Here is a 20,844-nt window from a genome sequence, read left to right as displayed (position 1 = left end):
TCACTGATTATTTCTCACTCATCTATGTGTCTGCTTCAGCATACACTCTTACAATGTCCGCAGTTCCTGATGGCGTCAAGTATGCAAGTGAGCAGATGTGAGCCGCGCTCTGGAAAAACAGGGCTTAATGCATACACGTAAAGTGCAATCCCAGATTATCAGGGACAACACTTTCGCCTTTATGGAATTCTTTGTTTAAAGGAGGTCTCGTCTAAACAAAATTCCAGTTTAGGCAAGAAGTGTCATTCCTGAATAGCCTTGTAGACTGCTTATCTGGAAATATAATTTACACACATGCATTAAGCCTCATTTTCCAGAGTTCAGCTATAATTAACACAATTGTCTTTTTTAATATCAAAATCGCAGTCACATTTTACTTGCTCATTAAAATATTACAAAGATATGTACATAAAAGAAATAATAAGTATTGTCATGACATTTCAAACCAATATCATCATCTTTATCCGAAGCAGCATCATCTGACATTATCCGCATTGGTGTCAGAATCATCAACAGCAGCAACAACAACAACAAACCATACCATCGTCTGTGTAATGACCTTGACCACATGCCCATTACTAACAACTTCATCTTAACTAAAAGAATCTCTAGCACCTTAATCAATAAAATAGAACGGATCGTTATGTGTCCCCCCCCCCCAAACCTGGCTCCTAAAAACTGTAAGTAAAATCTTATGATACTTAAGCCCCTGACAAACAACAACAACCTCGGTGCATTTGAAATTTGAAAAAGGGTGTATGTTCTAATAAAAAAAATGATTTTTACTTAACTTAATTAAAATATGCTTATTTCACTGCAATTAATTTCTTAAAAAATATATATATGTTCCTTCAATTGCAAATGTTTCCTTTGTTAACAAATGCATTTAGTAATGTTTATTTTCATGCCTGAAGCAGTTTGAAGCGACTGGAATATAAACTCTGAATATGTTTACTTGGTACAAACATATTGAATTTCCTCTATTTACTCAGGCTTCATCACCAGCTATTTTATGTACAAATGATTTGCCAAAAACGTTTGAAATTGGAAGTATTTGGAGACCGGAGCTCTAAATAATCTAAAACCCTATGAATGATCATATACCATTGTGGCCAATATAAAGACAGCATGATCAACAATCAAGAACATGATACAATATCTACAGCCCCTGAATTGTCAACATGCTCCACAAATCCCACCCATCAAGGGCCTTCCGTACAAACGACCTCCCAAACTGATACTTCTCCACCAGTTTGTCGATGGCCGACTGTGGACCAGCTGATGTAGTGGCCTGAGTCTCGTCTGGGGTCGTCTTAATAATGTTGCGGTCTTTCACAATCAGCAAATACCATTTAAGTTGTAATTAAAAACAATTTAGGAACGTTCTGAGAAAATGGGGCTTAATGCATGTGCGTAAAGTGTTGTCTCTAATGAGCCTGTGTATTCTGCAAAGGCTAATCAGGGACAACACTTTCTGCTTTTATTGTATTTTTTATTCAAGAATGTTTATTCTAAATGAAAATTCAGTTTAGTCAGAAAGTGTCCTCCTTTATTGGCATGTGTGGATTGCACAGCCTTATTTGGGAAGACACTTTTGATCACACACATTAAGCCCTGTTTTTCAAAGAGCGAGGCTCTTTTACAGGTATAAATAAAGTTTCGGTTTAGAAACAAATTATGGGAGGTACTGTTGTACAGCATGTCATGCATGAAATCATGAAAGTGGGCATCCATATTTAAAACAATAAGAAGTAGTCAAAATATTGACGAATACACTCGTGAAGCCATGTGTAGTAAAATCTAGCTAAATATCCCTTGTCAAAATTTAAAATGGATAGAATTTGAAAATATATGTTGCAAATGATATTTACTTGTAAATTAAACATTTCATATTATCTTTAATACCAAACAAAAGATGTGTTTGTCAGAAACACAAAACCCCTTACTGCGCCGCTTTTTTTTATTTATCTATTTTGTTTATTATATACCATTCAAAAATATTTCCCTTGTAAAAAAGATCTGTACCTGCCAAATGATAAATATAAATTATCTCCCTTTAAAGCTTGTTACTTCCCTTGGATTTGTTTTTTTGACCTTTGACATTGAAGGATGACCTTGACCTTTCACCACTCAAAATGTGCAGCTCCATGGATATACATGCATGCCAAATATCAAGTTGCAATCTTCAATATTGTAAAAGTTATGGCCAATTTTAAAGTTTTCGGACGGACGGACGGACAGACAGTTCAAATGCTATATGCCACCCTACCGGGGGCATAAAAAAACAACACAAAATTGAATACTTTTTTATACTTTTGTACTTTTTCTATCTGTTTTCCCAGGTATACCAGGAATTTCCCGATTCAAAATGTACTGGACTTATTTCGGAAAATGTAAAATAGCTGCAAAAAAATCCTGACCTAACCTTGACTTTGCGCTGTCTATGAGGCATGTCCGTTTAACAGCCAATAAAGGAATCACCTAGGCGGAGCTTGATGGCATGTTGTCTTGCGCTTATGTGGCATTGACCTTTGAGGTTCCCTTCCCCGCGCGTGTTCAACGGTATACGCAGCGACCTTAAGGTTATCATGTGTAACCATAAGCTCTTCGTCAACATTGTATTATGAATGACAAATATACACAATGAACAATCGCGGACGGCGAACCACACGCACGCTCAAACACTCGACCATTATCAGTTTATAACTGATAAATCTAGATTTCCGCAAGCGGGCTATCTTATCCAGTTCAAGATGGCCATACAAACCAGAAGCCAAGCACAACGGATTGCATATAAAATGACCAAGAGAGATGTTAAAACAGTTCGTGCTCAACAACCGTTTACTAGTATAATGAATATGAACCTAACGTATTTGATATATGCAGTATTATCTATGTTCAGGTAAAGCCAACCAATATCAATGCCCATGCTGTATTTCTGTCAGGTTTGCATGCTGGTATTGTTGGAATCTCCATGGGGATCACAAAGATAGAGGGCTATGACAAAACATAATTTTAAGCTTCCATGAAAGCCAACTTCAAAATATGAATTTCTACCAACACTTTTACCTAATTCTTAATATAAATACAAATTATTTTGTAGAAAAATGTCCAATATAAGATATAAAAAAGAAAAAAATACACTGATCACTTGTTCAGCTTAAAACTTGATTTAAGTTAATTAATAGTGAGTTAATAGTGAGTTAATCTCTACGTTTTTAATAGTTTCAGGTTGCAACAAAATTCAAGCCATTTTAATAATTTGTCTTGCATAAACAACATCAGACAAACAAAAAGGCAGCTAAAATAAACGCTTCTACGATCGCTATGTTGTTTGAGCTTAAACGATAACTAGATGAATAACTGTTACTGAAATGTGGAATCAAAAACCGTATCGAATACTTGTGTTCATATATTGTTTGCAGATACTGGCTACCAACACTGTCGTTACGAAGCAATATCAATCATTTGCATATAGCCCGGTGGGAATGGCGGGTACAGGTAATAAAGAACCAGCGAATATTAGCAAAGGTGTGTCTGCAAATGATGTCAATGGAGTTTGGCAGTCAAATATTTTGTAGAAAAAAAGACGTTTGCAGTAACAAGATATATAGATATATAGAAAAAAAATAAACTCAAGAAAAATGACCAGACGTTAAATTATTGCCTTCTTGAATGCCTTCTTGAATGTTTAAAGCATATAATGCATTGCCTTTATATTTTAATACATGCAGTACGACACAAATTTTACTCTCACCGACCCATATGAGTAATCTGCAACGGGTATATCTGGTTTGAATGATTTTCAATAACAAAAGGATATCATTATAAATCAATCATGAATTTATTAAGATACTGCAGAGCAACAAAATCGTAATGATTTGCGCGATGAAATTAAATAAGTAAAATTAGCAACTTAATACCTTCTTGTTAACAGATAAAGGTACTATAGTGTTTGTAATGTGCTGATATTTGAGCGCGATTGTTGTAGGCGTAAGTTCGAATCCAACAACTATAAAAAAGTTTGCCAGTGTATATATGTTTTCCATAACGATATCACCAATGTGCCATTGATAATAGATATATATGCTTGCAAAGGTGACAATATATTGTTAAATACATATCTATACAGAGTAGCAAATACCATCGACATGCTCCTTTAACAAGATTACAGAACGAAGCATCATATATATATATAACGTAATACAGATCATCATAACGCATCTCAATATAATCCTTTTTCAAATCATACAGGTATATATAATAACTTGTATTGAATGTGTACTTTTTTCAAGATATCATTTATTTTGAGACAAATATTTAATACATGAATAGCATTTTGTTTATAGAAATTATAGGATTATATTGAGATGCGTTACGAACGGCCACCGGAAAAACTTTGCGAAACCGAAATTTCGCAAACTTAAGTACCCTTTTTCTTGAAGGTTTGCTTATTTGTGATAAAGTATAAGATAAAAGTCTAACTTGTGATTAATAATTGGTTATTTTTGCTTGTTAAATGCGTTTTCTTCACTATGAATTTTATTTGCAAAGTTGGGGTTCCCATGGGATTTTTGTATTTTCCCATGGGATTTTTCATTATCCCATGGGAATTTTGGTTTCTCCCATGGGATTTTTCTCCAGCTTTTTTTATGGGAGAAAAAATCCCATGGGATTTTCAAAAACATAAAACACGTTCGTTTGTGCTAAGTTATCGATTTTAAGCATTGTTAAAGCATTTGTGCTTATTTTCGTTCAATTTACTTTGATAGAAAAAAAATCCCATTTTTTTATGGGAAAAAAAAATCCCATGGGATTTTTTTCTGATTTTTAGAGATTTATTCATGTAACCTTCAGAAACACTACCTTTTAACAAATGATGAGCATTTCTCGCGATTTCAACGCGTTAAATCGTGTTTAAAAAAAATAAAAAATCCCATGGGATTTTTTTGTCCCATGGGATTTTTTTGTCCCATGGGATTTTTTTTCCCATGGGATTTTTTTTTCCAATTGGATTTTTTTAAGGTATAAGTTTCTAAAAGCTATATAATAATAATAATAATAATAATAATAATAATAATAATAATAATAATAATAATCGTGCTCAATATGATGAATTTGTACTTTTAAGCGACTAACATTTTTATTCGAGCCGATCGTCGAGTCCGAATGGTGAGTATAAGAGCAATTTACCAGTACAAATAAATCTCACTTGTTTAGAGAACGCTACCGTACTATAAAATAATCTTGATAATAAGTCATATCTTTTTTCGACAGAAAATGAAAACAGTATCCATATTGATGTCAGCAATGTCCCCTGCTATGATAAATATTGACAAAATGAAAAACCTTGACAATAATTCCGTGTCGAATACGCATTAGATTATAGCAATCAAATTCATATAAGCATTGATAAGATAATATGCGAAAATGGGTCTTATGTCAAATACGGCCAGCGTAGCTCCATTCCATAATGTCCGGTATTAAGTCACGTCAAGTTTCGTGGTCGAATTATAGCATAATAATCATTTTCACATTACGCGAATCATATGAGTTTCCCTACATATATTGTGTTAAAATTTATGTTACACTAATGTGCGATGATGAAAAGGGGATTTCGGTAATTCTACATTCGCCCGCCTAGTACCGAAATCCACATATTTACGCCTTAAAGGGTCAATAGGTCATCGGTATGAATGGTTTTTGACTTCACATGAATGTTAAGGTGCAAAAAAATTATATTAATTTTAATTATTAAGCACTCTTGACAGCATTAAGTTGCCTCTCAGTGGGGATTTCGGTAATTCTACACTAGAACTTAAACGCGCGCCGGTACCGAAATCCTGCTGTACAAACCTTCAAGTGTCAACAAAATTATTATAGTGTTTTTTTTTCATTAGCAACCAGTGACATGTATTATCTCCCATTCGGTTACTTCTTTTGGAAAATAATTAGCGGGGATTTCGGTACTGCTACATTCGTACGCCCAGAGCCGAAATCACCCATGTTTACGCCAATCCCCCATATTACGCCTTAAAGGGTCTATATGTCATTATGTTTGGGTTTTGGCTTTGCATTAATGTTGATTTGTACACAATCATATTAGTGTTAATCATTAAAACACTCTTATCAGAATATTTTTTCCATTATTAAATAGTTTATTAATGTGAAAAATGTGTAAACGAATGTAAAAAAGGTAAAATGTACATTTAAAACATTGGTTACACAAAAGTATATGTAAATATAACATGACATAGTAATAATAAGTCTTCAGAAAGTATTTTCCAAACAAATCTGATGAAACAAATGATATCGTACTACCTTATTTACAATATGCTATACACTTTTGCAATTTAGTTATCAATGTTTAATCAAAGCATAAATCAGCATATGTTGCCTCTTAGCGGGGATTTCGGTAATTCTTAACAAGCACATAAACCCGCGCCGGTACCGAAATCCCCGCTGTACAAACCTTCAAGTGTAAAAAAATACTGATTTAGGTTTAAATAAAGGGAACAATAGTATTTTTGGCCACCAAAAAGCACTTCCGCGTCAACAAAAAGATTGAAATTATGTCAGAAACCCAGCTTTTCATTGTATATATTGCAATACACCATCGGCCGCCGAGAGCAGAATACTGCGCTTGGCCGCTAAACAATGTAGATTGCATCAAATTAAATGTCAATTTTCGATTTTATTACAAAAATAAACACTGCCTTTTTATAAATATGTCAAGCACGTACACTTAACAAAAAAATCGATATATCTTTATGTAATGTAGAAATGTAAAGCGCTTTATATATAACAATGTTTTATAATGTCTCTCTGGTTGAGAAAAAAAACTAAACAAAACCATGTAGAACATATAATATGTTTTCATAATTAAAAAAAAATATTTAATGATGCACGTGATGTTTTATAATTGATATAAGTTCACGTGTCATTGAACGAGTTAAGGGAGAGATGCGAATTAAATTACACATAATTAAAAACTGATACTATACTGTCAGCTTGATTTATAAATTGTGTTCCATCGCGCCAATATATTCATTGTTCCATGAAATTGTGTATAAAAGCAAAACGATTGAAATTATGTCAGAAATCCTGCTTTTCACATGAAATGATCTTTAACACTTTATTTATTCCAATCAGGAAAATAACAAATACAATAATAGGGGAAGTCTATACTGTGTATTAGAAACTTGTTGTGGTGATCCCTATCTTATCCGCTCAATACACATCCACCTGGCTACTGTACAGAAAAAATTAGATTTACTTCCAAAATAACTGATTTCATTAATTGCTAACTTGTTGTCTACATTTTAAATTAACAACGATAATGGATCAACATCACCGTTGCACAATTATTAAGTTCACAGTAATCTGTACTTTAAATAGAGCCTAATTAAAGACGGTGCTAATAAAGAACAAAGCGTGAATGTGGATATTAAGAAATTAGATCCTTTTTTGCATGACACTGGCAGTATATCATTTTATCTTATATAAATAAGCGACATTTAAGACATTAATAAAATTAAAATAAGACACATTTGCATCTTTCATTTCTTGAAAAAAAAATAAGCACGCAGTCACATATAAATAAGATACATTGAAGACACAGAAAAAAATAAATAAGACACATTTGCATCTTTCACGAAAAACATGTGAAACTGAAGAAAAACATTTATTACTGACACATTATTCTAAAAGTCGACTGACAACTTAAGTTCAAAGAGGGATTTACAATTAAATAAGATCCATTTTCGCATGATGCTGGTTGTAGAGCAAGCAATACATTTCTTGCTGACACATTATTCTAAAATTCGACAGGCAACATTAATTCAAAGAGGGAACCACAATTAAATAAGATCAATTTTCGCATGATACTGGTTGTATAGCAAGTACATGTAGTCACATATTAATTACATCTTGCATTAGTTGCAATAATTTTGTTAAGTGCGCGTGCTTCTGAACGTTGCGTTAAGCGAGAGTGTTGTCATTTTGTTAGTTTTATATTTTGGTATTATGTATGATTATTGCTTGTTTTGAATTTGAAATAAACGCTTTCTGGCAAATAAGCATCGTCTTAATTTTAATACAAATAATGAACATTTGACATACAAAATGTCCAATAACATACCGGCAATAACATTATATATATGTTAATTTCTTTGCATGTTTATACCGAAATTATAGCCGACATCGGCAGTTAGGGAAATTTTGTGACACACTTTAACACATCAAACATGCATGATAGTTCTTTTTTCATATGATATTCCCCTGGTTGCTTACCGGTGTATTGGTGCAGTTGATAACCCCGCCGGGACTACAGTAGGGTGCTAATACACACGTGTATCGTGTTCAATACAATCGTCTTAATTTTAATACAAATAATGAACATTTGACATACAAAATGTCCAATAACATATCGGCAATAACATTATATATATGTTACTTTCTTTGCATGTTTATACCGAAATTATAGCCGACATCGGCAGTTAGGGAAATTTTGTGACACACTTTAACAAATCAAACATGCATGATAGTTCTTTTTTCATATGATATTCCCCTGGTTGCTTACCGGTGTATTGGTGCAGTTGATAACCCCGCCGGGACTACAGTAGGGTGCTAATACACACGTGTATCGTGTTCAATACCCGATCCATGCTACAACGTGTAAGAACGGGAATTTCGGTAATTCTACCTTTTTAAGCTTGCGCACCTCTAATGGGCACATATCCAAATATAATTTAATTAATTATTTTCCTAATCAGCATCATTTCACTAAACTACATGCAAATTTGTAGGTAGGCTTTCCACGCTTAAAAAAAATAAACCGATTTTTTCAAAACCACCCTCACGCTCGGCTTTTGTCTAGTTTATTTTCACCCCTGGGATATATAAAAGTTCCATAATTCATTCAAATTTCCAAATATGGGCATGCAGTTGGTGTGTACAGATGCAGTAAAGGTGTTAACAGTTTAAACAAGATGAAATAAGTATTCTTTTACAGACATTTATTTTTTACAAATTTTAATCTATGGAATAGCGCCATGAAATGTAAGTGATTTCAGCCAAGTAAAAATTGGGTCGGTTAAAAACAAAGTGTCATAAAATTCAAAATAGTATAATTTAAGTTATATTTTAAACTAAGTTTTTATAGAAACACTATATACAGCAAAAATACAAAAAAATAGACAAATTTACCGTTTACTTTTTTAAATAAAAATACAAATGCAACATGCATCATTCGTATTTTCAGCAGTAAATTAATCAATTTAGCCATAACGTTGTTTTAATTTTAAAATTGAAGGATGTGCATACAATTTTCAACATATTTAACAATAAACATAGCTTATGTGCTATATTAAATCAAATTACGTTAGAAAAGAAATAAAACGCGTCGCAAAAAGTATGCGATGTCGGCAGGAATCGAACCTGCGCGGGAAAATCCCAAAAGATTTTAATTCATCGCCTTACCCACTCGGCCACGACAACTTCACATCTGTGTAACATTAAATTAGATATATATAAGTAAACAGATAAAAAGGCTCGCTCGATCTTTGAAGAAATCGCGAAATCGTATTTTTCAGATGATAATTGGATAAAAGTCAATATTTATAGTGAAAATAATGTAATCGAAATGAATTAGTTAAACATATATCAAAATTCGAAGTTTGAAAAAAATAAAATGCATCTCTCGGAAATAAGCGATCATTGAAGATCGGCAATGGCTTATGTATGAAGTGAAAGGACAGTTGAAAGTTTCCATTTTGCACGTTAATGATTCTGATAATATGGTGACAAAGGCAGCAGTCATATGTAGTATTGTGTTTGACCGGAGAGTAGCGTGATCTGTGTCGGTGTTGGGCGCTCTGAGGGCGCAATCCGGCTACATAGGTACATAGGAACCTCTAGTGGCTATAGTCCATGGATCGGGTTCGGCAGACAGGGAACATGTAAATTTTTATATGTATGTTTTATATCTTAATTACCTAAACGTATATTTATCCTGGTTACTTATTTACTGAGGTTTGAGTTAGTCGCAATGATTGTAGATACGTTGTACTATATTTAGTAAGTATTTGGAGGACGAGTGGCACGGGCACGCGCTTTATTATCACTTATGCAAGGAACGCGTTTTGTTTATATACGTATTTTTGATATTCCGATAGGCTTAAGGGAGGTAACTTATTCAAGTAAAACGCGATATTTTTTGCGATGCCTTTTTATAACTCTTGTTTAATTAATTACATACGAATATACAGCTAAATTTAAGATGATTTTTACCAGAAAAAAATTTCGGAGAAAGATATATTGAGATTTTGATATTCCATAGAATGCGAGTCTCCATATATATTTTCTATTGCAGGGGAGGTAATTTAAAAAATTTAAAGTCTCCGAATTGGTCTTTGTTGTATCTATTTACGTTTATTTTCAAGCTAATGGCGATTAAAAAATTAATTATTATTAGTATGTGCTCACATGGATATTGGTACGGATATATCGTGTTCATATAATTGTTACTACATCTATTTCATTTATCATTCAGGTCGGGCTACACAAATCTCGTGAAGAGGCCAGTAGGACCTGTAAACAATCTCTCATACACACACTCTTCACTCATCGTGGCGCTCTCGCATATCTGAGGCGATATATAAGACCGATGTCATATATAATACTGTATTCGCTGGTATTTTCGGTTGATATGTTTGATTGCTTAGGACGCAATGAATATAGTGTATTTATATTTAATCGAAGTGAGCTCATTGTTGTTTCTGGCGGTATTCCATTTCTGGTAATAGTTTCGCGATTAAAGACGTCGGTTCTCGGTTAGGTGTGGAATGTTCTTATTTGTTAATGTGCCAAGTACTTAAAGGCGGTTTATCGCACTTTATTAGTCGGCGTTTCAAGAGAATGGGTAATAAATGCAAATCAGTAGGTGCTTAGAAGACTTAAGTACGGCAAGAACCACAACTCACTCTGCTAGGAACGATTACCACTGCCTGTCTGCAGCAGACGACAAATGATTCTGCTCTAGCAGTGAATGTATATACCAGCTTTTAAACGCCATTGGCCAGTCTAGTGTTTATCATTAAAATATGCACATATTGGCTGCTTTCATGGAAAACGAGGCTTAATGCACGTCAAATAAGATTAGCCTGTGCACAATGATAAGCATATGCAATGCGAACAAGCTAATCAAGGACGACAACAGCGAACAACTTCAGTGCCTTCAGCGCTTTGATTTATAATATACATTATGTCCTATGTTATATGGCGTATAGCTACTTATATATGTGCGTATAAAATATGTTAACCGTCTTTATTTTTTAAATAAATGAAATCATACTGAAACTCTCCGAATTGAGGATTTACATGTTTTGATGAGCTGTCAAAGATTATTACAAACAACAATTATTTTTTTTTTAATGCAGACACTTTAAAAGACTGTGGGTGCGGACCCAGGATCCTGCGATAAATCAAACGGAAAGGTACTTTAGGTACTTAAGCTACGTTGAAGAAACTCGGACATTGTTGACGCCCTGTCTTCAATAAATACTGTTTTTGAGTGAGGTAAAACTTACAAATGTATTTGTTAGCCAATTGACGTTTATCGTGGTATTTTGAAATTATTTTTAAAATAACTGGACTAAGCATTGGTTTCGGTAGAAAAGTACTGCAACAATTTCGCTAGATTTGAACACATTTTAACACTCCGCATTATGATATTTTGATTCAATTTTTCATATTTATACCAAGTGAGTTTTCATTTGACCGCCTTGCGGATACATATCCATTAGCATGTGCTTGTGTATTATAATAACAATTAATGAGTTAATTTACTACTTACAGTATCGTTATTTTCATCAACATCATCGTTTTCATCGTTATCATCATCATCATCATCAACATAGTCATCATCTCATCATTATCATCATCATCATTATCATCATCATCATCATCATCATCATCATCATCATCATCATCATCATCATCATCAACATCATCATCATCATCATCATCAACATCATCGTCATCATCATCGTCATCATCATCGTCATCATCATCGTTATCATCATCATCATCATCATCATCATCATCATCGTCGTCGTCGTCGTCTTCGTCGTCGTCGCCCTCGTCCTCGTCCTCGTCCTGCTCCTCCGCCTCCACCGCATCATCAGCAGCAGCATCGTCATCAGCGACAGCAGCAGCATTATCGTCACTATCACCAACAACATCGTTATGGTCGCCATCGTCGTGATCATCATCATCAGTGTCATCATCATCATCATCATCGTCATTGTTATCGTCGTTGTTCTCCTCCTCGTCGTCGTCATCGTCATCATCGTCGTCATCGTCATTCTCATCATGAACAATTTCAACAACCGTAAAACCTATCGCTCAGCTCATTTTTGCAGTGAATTCGGATGTTATATCAAATCTTTTTGATTAATAGAGTTTGCTGCTTAATGTATTCATAACTAAATAATAATGTTGATAATATTGAAAATAAATGGTTTCAATTTTATTTATCCGTTTAAGATGCAGTATTTGACCAAGTCAATTTGTCGCTAAAAGTATTCATTACACATTCAATCCAAAAAGCGTTACGAGTTGCTATTGAAACTATAATCGCATTCCGATAAAAATGGTGTCTGTATTAGGGCCTGTTTAATTTCTACGCTTCATTGCAATTCATAAAAATATTTTTAAGGGTACCGGTATATCTAGACACACTCTGTTATCCAAACAATCCTTGTGATCATAAACAAATAAACAATGAAATATAAATAAAATTAGATGATAAAAAATGGTATCTTCCTTTTTGCTGTTGCTAGTTATCAACAGAGTAGCAAAACTTTTAAATATAAATTATATTCAATTCATAGCACGCTTAAAGATTTGAAGTTTATCTAAATGTATAAGCACAAACATATTTATGTTTGTTAATACAAAGCTGTAGCAGTTTTCTGATTGCGCTTGAAAAGATGTGATTGTTGTTGTTGCATTAATAGTATCATTAGTTTGTATTTCCAGATTAGGTATTCCACCATACATTTTGTTTTTAATCAGATGTCTTATAATTGGCATTGCAATATTTCAATAACGAGTAATCAACACAATTGACTTTATGTATTTTTAATTGTTTATCCATATTATCATTAACACTTGAGGGAAAAATAAGCTGTGTCATTTTTTATTTTTTATTTTACTTATTGTTCAGACAACTCTGCTTTTACTATATGCCGTAATAATTATAAGTTTCCGTTCACTTAAAGATATTGTTTTTCGTGTTGGAAAATTTAAATACGAAAAATATTTAGAGACAAGTGTGTTATGTTTGTTTGTCAATTATTTAATTGAAGTAGAAATAATACATCAGTGTACATAATTTTATTGTGTTGTTCCCTTCGTTCTTTACTTTAAAAATACAACTTAACAGCTTTGCAATCAACTGAAATAATATATAAAAAGTAAAAACAATAAACGTTTGGCTTTCTTATATCATTTCAAACGCTGTTGGAAGGAACCATTGCTTATTAGAGGTTTACAAGGTAATTTACCCAAGTACGCAAATGTAATGGTCGATTGCCCTTAGGCATGATTCTGTTTTATTACTTTAATCCGGTTGTAAAAATGCATGACCAAAGGGTCATCAGATAAGCAAAAACAGGGCCAAAATCTAATAAAATAGCGCTGTTTAGCTGACTGTACGAAAATCCGTATGTCCGAAAATTTAGAATCATGAAAACATAAATATTTTGGCTTAAAAAGGAAATGTAAGAAAATTTAGAATGTAAGAGAAAATACGGTGGTTTTATGGTGTTTAAATCGATTAGAAATAGCAAAACCTAAAGACATTATCTCAAGTGTGATTTTCAAATGATTTTATATGAATGTACACACACGGTAAAACTAGTCTATTAAAATGCAATACCTTCATTGGTTCTCATGTTTTTAATATTTATTAAACATAGGTATTTGTGAACACTTGTTGTTATATAATATTGAAATGTACACGCATACTGAACATAAAATCATTAGCATAACGGTTTGGTTTTTACTAAGATTGAAATAGTGTTTATTTTATTATTATGAATCTTATGAGGATAATTTTGAAAGTATGACACAGAGTATCCGAAGAAGATATATACATAATCACATATGTTGTTGTTGTGGTGGTTATTGTTTCAATATTTTTATGAGTATCATACATTCAATGACGAATAGCTATTAATAGCTATTAATTTGTCATACAAACACCATAATTATTATTGGATTGCGGAGATTAAACAAATCGATTCCCTTGTAACTGATATAACTGATACATTTTTTGAGCGACAATTTGAAACTAAATCTAGTATTATTTAAATTTGATTATTTTAATTGCAGACTTTTTTTATTAACCCCAATTAATGTGTACGCAACGTTCCTTTTATTTAAATCGCTGAGTACGAAGCATCAAGCTATTTTTTAATTAATTGACAGTGATCTTTAATGTATGTCATAATATAAATTGAAATCAATCTTAATTAAAGCTTGAGTGGTTGGTTTGTAATAAGTTTTGTAAATGTTGCTGTAGGATATGTATGCACAATAAATACTAACGCTCTGGCATATTGTGATGGTGATATGATTATATATTGCACAATAAATATGTTCTTATGATAATATTGAGGCTATAATTAGTTTTTGAATTAAGCTAGCTAATTTCAAATAAGATACAAACACATCCCAATCCTAAAATTATCAGTAAGTTATAGTATTGTTTGCCTCTAGGCGCATAATTAATTGAAGGCCTAGTTTATCTGTTAATCCTCGCCCCACGTGGTGTCCCAGTGGGTACACTGATATTAATACACGATGTATTGGTCCACAATTAAATCTCTTATAAAAACATGTCTCTCAGGTGACTGAAAAATGGCTGTGTAGATACAACAAATACTACTACAACGGAGACTAAGATAACACATGTTACAATTAATTTGTCTTCCTTGCGTTCTTCTTATACGACAAACACTTCTAAAACAAAAAAGCAAAAAGCCGCTAATGCTACTGCTTCGGCTACTCTTACTGCTACTGCTACTGCTACTGCTGCCGCTGCCACTGCCGCTGCCACTGCCGCTGCCACTGCCACTGCCACTGCCGCTGCCGCTGCCACTGCCGCTGCCACTGCCGCTGCCAGTGCTGCTGCTGCTGCTGCTGCTTCTGCTAGTGCTACTGCTACTGCTACTGCCACTGCTACTGCCACTGCTACTGCCACTGCCGCTGCCACTGCCGCTGCTGCTGCTGCTACTGATAGTGCTACTGCTACTGCTGCTGCTGCTGCTACTTCTGCTGCTTCTGCTGCTGTTGCTACTGTTACTGCTACTGATACGGCTACTGATACGGCTACTGCTACTGCTACTTCTACTGCTACTTCTACTGCTACTGCTAGTGCTACTGCTACTGCTACTGCTACTGCTACTGATTCTGCTACTGCTACTGCTACTGCTGCTGCTGCTGCTGCTGCTACTGCTGCTGCTGCTGCTGCTGCTACTTCTGCTGCTTCTGCTGCTGTTGCTACTGTTACTGCTACTGATACGGCTACTGATACGGCTACTGCTACTGCTACTTCTACTGCTACTTCTACTGCTACTGCTAGTGCTACTGCTACTGCTACTGCTACTGCTACTGATTCTGCTACTGCTACTGCTACTGCTGCTGCTGCTGCTGCTGCTACTGCTGCTGCTGCTGCTACTGCTACTTATGATAATAATTCTCCTTCTAGTTCTCTTCCTACTATTGCTAGCGATGCTCATCATCATCATCGTCATCATCATCGTCATCATCATCGTCATCATCATCGTCATCATCATCATCATCATCATCATCGTCGTCGTCGTCGTCGTCTTCGTCGTCGTCGCCCTCGTCCTCGTCCTGCTCCTCCGCCTCCACCGCATCATCAGCAGCAGCATCGTCATCAGCAACAGCAGCAGCATTATTGTCACTATCACCAATAACATCGTTATGGTCGCCATCGTCGTGATCATCATCATCAGTGTCATCATCATCATCATCATCGTCATTGTTATCGTCGTTGTTCTCCTCCTCGTCGTCGTCATCGTCATCATCGTCGTCATCGTCATTCTCATCATGAACAATTTCAACAACCGTAAAACCTATCGCTCAGCTCATTTTTGCAGTGAATTCGGATGTTATATCAAATCTTTTTGATTAATAGAGTTTGCTGCTTAATGTATTCATAACTAAATAATAATGTTGATAATATTGAAAATAAATGGTTTCAATTTTATTTATCCGTTTAAGATGCAGTATTTGACCAAGTCAATTTGTCGCTAAAAGTATTCATTACACATTCAATCCAAAAAGCGTTACGAGTTGCTATTGAAACTATAATCGCATTCCGATAAAAATGGTGTCTGTATTAGGGCCTGTTTAATTTCTACGCTTCATTGCAATTCATAAAAATATTTTTAAGGGTACCGGTATATCTAGACACACTCTGTTATCCAAACAATCCTTGTGATCATAAACAAATAAACAATGAAATATAAATAAAATTAGATGATAAAAAATGGTATCTTCCTTTTTGCTGTTGCTAGTTATCAACAGAGTAGCAAAACTTTTAAATATAAATTATATTCAATTCATAGCACGCTTAAAGATTTGAAGTTTATCTAAATGTATAAGCACAAACATATTTATGTTTGTTAATACAAAGCTGTAGCAGTTTTCTGATTGCGCTTGAAAAGATGTGATTGTTGTTGTTGCATTAATAGTATCATTAGTTTGTATTTCCAGATTAGGTATTCCACCATACATTTTGTTTTTAATCAGATGTCTTATAATTGGCATTGCAATATTTCAATAACGAGTAATCAACACAATTGACTTTATGTATTTTTAATTGTTTATCCATATTATCATTAACACTTGAGGGAAAAATAAGCTGTGTCATTTTTTATTTTTATTTTACTTATGGTTCAGACAACTCTGCTTTTACTATATGCCGTAATAATTATAAGTTTCCGTTCACTTAAAGATATTGTTTTTCGTGTTGGAAAATTTAAATACGAAAAATATTTAGAGACAAGTGTGTTATGTTTGTTTGTCAATTATTTAATTGAAGTAGAAATAATACATCAGTGTACATAATTTTATTGTGTTGTTCCCTTCGTTCTTTACTTTAAAAATACAACTTAACAGCTTTGCAATCAACTGAAATAATATATAAAAAGTAAAAACAATAAACGTTTGGCTTTCTTAATACGATATCATTTCAAACGCTGTTGGAAGGAACCATTGCTTATTAGAGGTTTACAAGGTAATTTACCCAAGTACGCAAATGTAATGGTCGATTGCCCTTAGGCATGATTCTGTTTTATTACTTTAATCCGGTTGTAAAAATGCATGACCGAAGGGTCATCAGATAAGCAAAAACAGGGCCAAAATCTGATAAAATAGCGCTGTTTAGCTGACTGTACGAAAATCCGTATGTCCGAAAATTTAGAATCATGAAAACATAAATATTTTGGCTTGAAAAGGAAATTAAGAAAATTTAGAATGTAAGAGAAAATACGGTGGTTTTATGGTGTTTAATCGATTAGAAATAGCAAAACCTAAAGACATTATCTCAAGTGTGATTTTCAAATGATTTTATATGAATGTACACACATGGTAAAACTAGTCTATTAAAATGCAATACCTTCATTGGTTCTCATGTTTTTAATATTTATTAAACATAGGTATTTGTGAACACTTGTTGTTATATAATATTGAAATGTACACGCATACTGAACATAAAATCATTAGCATAACGGTTTGGTTTTTACTAAGATTGCAATAGTGTTTATTTTATTATTATGAATCTTATGAGGATAATTTTGAAAGTATGACACAGAGTATCCGAAGAAGATATATACATAATCACATATGTTGTTGTTGTTGTGGTTATTGTTTCAATATTTTTATGAGTATCATACATTCAATGACGAATAGCTATTAATAGCTATTAATTTGTCATACAAACACCATAATTATTATTGGATTGCGGAGATTAAACAAATCGATTCCCTTGTAACTGATATAACTGATACATTTTTTGAGCGACAATTTGAAACTAAATCTAGCATTATTTAAATTTGATTATTTTAATGGCAGACTTTTTTTATTAACCCCAATTAATGTGTACGCAACGTTCCTTTTATTTAAATCGCTGAGTACGAAGCATCAAGCTATTTTTTAATTAATTGACAGTGATCTTTAATGTATGTCATAATATAAATTGAAATCAATCTTAATTAAAGCTTGAGTGGTTGGTTTGTAATAAGTTTGTAAATGTTGCTGTAGGATATGTATGCACAATAAATACTAACGCTCTGGCATATTGTGATGGTGATATGATTATATATTGCACAATAAATATGTTCTTATGATAATATTGAGGCTATAATTAGTTTTTGAATTAAGCTAGCTAATTTCAAATAAGATACAAACACATCCCAATCCTAAAATTATCAGTAAGTTATAGTATTGTTTGCCTCTAGGCGCATAATTAATTGAAGGCCTAGTTTATCTGTTAATCCTCGCCCCACGTGGTGTCCCAGTGGGTACACTGATATTAATACACGATGTATTGGTCCACAATTAAATCTCTTATAAAAACATGTCTCTCAGGTGACTGAAAAATGGCTGTGTAGATACAACAAATACTACTACAACGGAGACTAAGATAACACATGTTACAATTAATTTGTCTTCCTTGCGTTTCTTCTTATACGACAAACACTTCTAAAACAAAAAAGCAAAAAGCCGCTACTGCTACTGCTTCGGCTACTCTTACTGCTACTGCTACTGCTACTGCTACTGCTGCCGCTGCCACTGCCGCTGCCACTGCCGCTGCCACTGCCACTGCCACTGCCGCTGCCGCTGCCACTGCCGCTGCCACTGCCGCTGCCAGTGCTGCTGCTGCTGCTGCTGCTTCTGCTAGTGCTACTGCTACTGCCACTGCTACTGCCACTGCCACTGCCGCTGCTGCTGCTGCTACTGATAGTGCTACTGCTACTGCTGCTGCTGCTGCTACTTCTGCTGCTTCTGCTGCTGTTGCTACTGCTACTGTTACTGCTACTGATACGGCTACTGATACGGCTACTGCTACTGCTACTTCTACTGCTACTTCTAACTGCTACTGCTAGTGCTACTGCTACTGCTACTGCTACTGCTACTGATTCTGCTACTGCTACTGCTACTGCTGCTGCTGCTGCTACTGCTGCTGCTGCTGCTACTGCTACTAATGATAATAATTCTCCTTCTACTTCTCTTTCTACTATTGCTAGCGATGCTTCATAATTTATTTTTAAATGTATCATTTTGTTAAAACAGGAAAGAACTGTTATATATATTTTCTTAAAGGTGTAAAGTATCTAAACTTTTCTGCGATTAAAGTTTATTTAACTGGATTAGTATAGGCCACATAACAGACGCTATTGTACTGATTTGTACTAAACAACATTTTGTCATAATCAACAGTTTTAACATGCCGCAGTTTCCTTGGAAGTTAACCTTTGATTGGAGTTATGTATAAAACAGTAACAAGGTATTGTTGACAGTTTTGTCAATTAATTTGTCTACTTTGCCTGCTTCTTCTTATATAATTTCTTGCTAATCGTTTAGTTTAGTTAAGTAGGTATATCAATTTACATTTTTTGATAGATATTTATTTGGATAGTAATAGTATGTTTTATTTGACTTGACATCATTGAACCGGTTTATTCATTGATAATATCGGGATCTCCACAGGTGTTTAATCTCCATTGTTAGGTGGGGAGAAGGGTCCGAATGATAATGTTGTCGTCGGCTTACGAATCACATTTCACAAGTTTTAGACAATATGCATACGTATAAACCTAATTTAAGTATTACATAGATAATAACTTATCCTTATTTTGATGAACTACGTTTAAGGTATAAAACTATAATTATCTATGTGTTGTGTGCCGCATACATACCATCTTGCTTTTTTTAATTTGATCACAACGGTCCGAAGTCATAAACATTCATTATGCATGGTTGCTAAAGCACAGTGTATACTAACTAACCTATGTTTATTGTTGTTTGCTAGGGTTATTATTTTTTTTATTTATTTTTTTTATTTGGGGGGGGGGGGAGGGCTTTTATAGAAGATTTCAACTAGTCCTTCAATTAACGAAAAAAATATTGGTATAGGAAATATAAAAGAGTAATAGACAGCTTCATTCATGCTGTTCTATTATGGTGTTTTAACGCATATTATTATGTATGGTTGATGAAGCACATTGTATGCTACCGATGTTTATTGTTGTTTGATGATGATGTTAAGTTGGTGTTGCTGTTGTTGTTAATGATGATGATGATGAGTAGGAGGAAGAAGAAGAGAAGAAGATGATGATGATGATGATGGTGGTGGTAGTAGTGACGACGACGACGATGATGATGATTTTGATAATGATAATGAGATTTGAATTAAATTAATGCGCAAAGATTTTTCTTTTAGCGGCCAAGTGCAGATATCTGCGCTCGGCCGCTGTAAGGGTTATGTAATATTGCAATCTACATAGGAGTCAATAGCAGATACCAAGCACCATATGCTTATGAGAAACAAAAGCAAAATATTGGCAATCGCTGAAATCTCGAATATGACTTAATCATTTATTAAATGAAAAACCGGTACTATTTTAACGGTTATTATATTGCAACAACTTAGCGTTGGTTTATCCAAAAGACCATGTTATAATTACAGGGACGTCAATAGCCAAAACTATTCAGGAAATATGATTGGTCGTCAAGGATAGATTTGAG

The sequence above is a fragment of the Dreissena polymorpha genome, chromosome 10, assembly GCF_020536995.1.
Source record: "Dreissena polymorpha isolate Duluth1 chromosome 10, UMN_Dpol_1.0, whole genome shotgun sequence".
NCBI classification, from domain to species: domain Eukaryota; kingdom Metazoa; phylum Mollusca; class Bivalvia; order Myida; family Dreissenidae; genus Dreissena; species Dreissena polymorpha.
Note: the sequence above shows the minus strand (reverse complement) of the source record.